Raw genomic sequence first — 3,388 nt, forward strand, 5'->3', positions numbered from 1 at the left:
CTTTTGAGGGCATGATCAAATAAACTAACTTTTGAATTGCAGAATTTTTCCTTCATTTTTGTTTCAAGTTAAAATATTTCACCATATCGCTGATTTGATATTAGGCAGGTACATAGCAATAATGTGCAGCACAACAGATTTAGGGATCGATAAAATAGACAACCATAAATTTACCTTTTTGAAATAATATATTTCGTGAGAAATCATGAAAAGAAAGCTGTGCAAGGGCAATTTGAACTAAAAAGAAATATAATCAATATTTCTAGAGAGCAGGCTGATCACTAACACCAGCAAGTATTGAATAAATAGCGTCCTACATGCAAATCTTAACTGATTTTATGAATTCGGAAGCTTACATTTCCATTCCGACTTAATAATATCAGTATTCTAATTGATTAATCATGAAGAACTCATACAGATGATAAGTAAACATAAAAATAGTATGTCATTTTAATGAATGTATTTTTACTACGGGTATTAAATAATTATCAGTTTCAAATGACTTTGATATTTTATGTCAATGCAAAATATAATACACAGGGTATTCTAGAAATATTTATTCACATTTTGAATATCTATTATGAAAACAATTAATAGCATTAATAAAAATTTCAAAAATAAAATTAATATATGTAAATGTTGAATATTCACATTTATGGGAAATATTTGAATTTTGATCGCTATTGTCCAGGAGTTGCTGAGAAAACCGACCGATTGAAGTGCAATGACAATAAAGCTATATATTTGGAATTTGGGTATATATTCTTCCACTAGTTGCTTTCATCACATTGGTTGTTGTTGTTGGTCTTCAACTATAAACATATGCTTCATGTACCCCCACAAAAAAAAAAAAAAAAAAAAAAAGAGAGAGAGATTTGGAAAGCGTGTTTGTTGAGGAATTAGGAGAGAAGAAATTCATTACTATCTCTTTATTCTGACCATCCATTTAACCAGTCAATGTATTTTCAAAGAAATAGCCATTAAACTTACAAGCTGAGAAAGTATCCTGTTCAGTTTCTGATATGTTCATATGATGTTCCTGATAAATTTTGTATATTGTCGAATGTGGATTATCGGTTATCAAATAGCTGCGATTGTGATGATTTATCTTATATTAATGAAAAGCGTTCCATTTAATGGAATTATATAAAATTTAAAGAATTTTATTTAATCGAATTCATATATTTGACCTAATTCATTATATTTGACCTAATATTAGTGAAAAAGGTTTTATTCAATGATAAAAAAAAATAGCAGTATTAATTTATTAAAATGAAATTTTTGATAGTTGAAAAGAAATTACAATTTTAATCTGAATTACGAAGCATTGATTCATGCTATTAATTGTTTATATAATTATTCAAAACGAGTGTACATTTTTTGAGGTACCATATAGTACTTACTCACAGATTAATCGATATTCATCATGCATCTGACTGATAATTTTATTTTTTCAACTATTTAAAAAGTACCAAATAATGTAGAATCATCTTGTCTGAATCCAGAAGCAAATAATGTCTGTAGAATTATTAATTTATATGATCTAAAAAAAATACGTTCATAAAATTAAGAATTACATTTTAAGTTTGTTTGAGCTTTAATAGGAACGGGTATCAAAACTTTGAAATGAAGGGGGGAGGGGAGAGAAACTTGAAAGTAAACAAGGATTTGCTTTCTAAAGTGAAGCTTCATTTTCCTTCAGTTTCATATTCTTAATAAAAAAGAAGCAAATGTAAATTGTTTCCGATGACCATATGCATTCCACTTTTACAAATCATAAAATGCATCTGAATATATATATATATATATATAGATAAAAAAAAAAAGATCAGCTTTGAATATCAGTTGCTAGCAGATATTACTAACGGCTTATAGTGATAGGAAAACACATTGACTGTTAAAATAAACTCATTACTAAAGTTGTATATAAATTTATGAAATCTTATTAGAAGAGTAATTTCAGAACCAAGCCGACTCCATAAGTACATTTTTGTAGAATTTAATTTAATTTAATTACATTAATAATTAATTAATACAATTTAGCTAAACTGGTTGCAAAATAAGAATGAACTCCAAAACATTCTTTAGTTAAGCGTCAAAACAACATTTAATGTATTCTAATTTTAAACGTTTTTAATCTGTATCTTAAAATTCTAAAATCTGCATTTTGTGAAATGAGAAATTCTAACTTTATATCATAATTTACAAAGTACAGAAAAAAATGTTCTCTTAAGAAATATATGATTAGAAATAAATTTTGAAACTCGACAAAATTTGTATCTGAAGGTTTTCTTAGCGATTTTACAATTAAATATATTAATAAGCAATTTAATTTTTCAATAATCATTTTTCCGCATTCTTCATGCTATATATATATATATATATATATATATATATATATATATATATATATATATATATATATATATATATACTTATTTTTCTTTTAAAACCACAAGGCAATTTTAAAAGATAATCGCAGAAAAGTTCAATTTCATCTTATTTCTTTCAGATAATAAACAAATGAAATGTATTTGTTTACTATTCTTATTTCATTAGTGAAAGGATACTAAATGCTTTTATAGCTACTTAGTAGAGTCGAAATGAACTTAGTAAAGCCGAAATGAAACGCATTATTTGCCTCTTTCAGAACCATGCATAGTTTGTTTATTATTATTTGTAGCCAACATGTGTTGCGCGTGTGGACGACAAAGTTTGGGTACGTTCAAATATTTTAACAGTGGTAAACCTAAAACAAGAGATTAAAATGAAAAAAAAAAAAAAAAAAAGTTATAGAATTTTGTCAGAGCATTTTTTTTTTTTTTTTTTTTTTTCTTTCTTTCTTCTTACGCCTATAAAATTGACGCAGCCTCAAATACGAAATAATAAATGTCTTCATTCTAACTAAATTTTAGAAACTCAGGTCCAGGAAAAATGTCCAGTTTTTACATTGAAACTCTTCTCCACTTGAATTGTTGATTATGACGATGAATATTTATTAGCTTTCGTCTTAAGCTGAAGCTAAATAATTTCAGATCTGTTTTCGTTTGTGTTTGTATTGAATCAACCGTATTATGAATAATGGAATAAAATATAAAATCAAAAATATACCTTAAAAATGTCTTTAATTCTAATCGTTTGATCGGTACCTATCTAAATCCTTAATTAACAAAAGCTTCTTTCTGTTGGAGATTGTTGACGAAAGGCATAGTAGGTTTAAAAGATATTAAAAATTAATTAAATACTATCACGTTTAAAAAGATGTATTGGAGAAATAAAAGGTTAGGAACCGCTAATCTAGAATCTCTTTGGTTTATCAAATTGCGCTAAAATTATATAAAACCTTTATATTTATTGTCTAACATTTCTACCTATAAATATCACATTT

Source organism: Argiope bruennichi, chromosome X2 (assembly GCF_947563725.1).
Source record: "Argiope bruennichi chromosome X2, qqArgBrue1.1, whole genome shotgun sequence".
Lineage (NCBI taxonomy): Eukaryota > Metazoa > Arthropoda > Arachnida > Araneae > Araneidae > Argiope > Argiope bruennichi.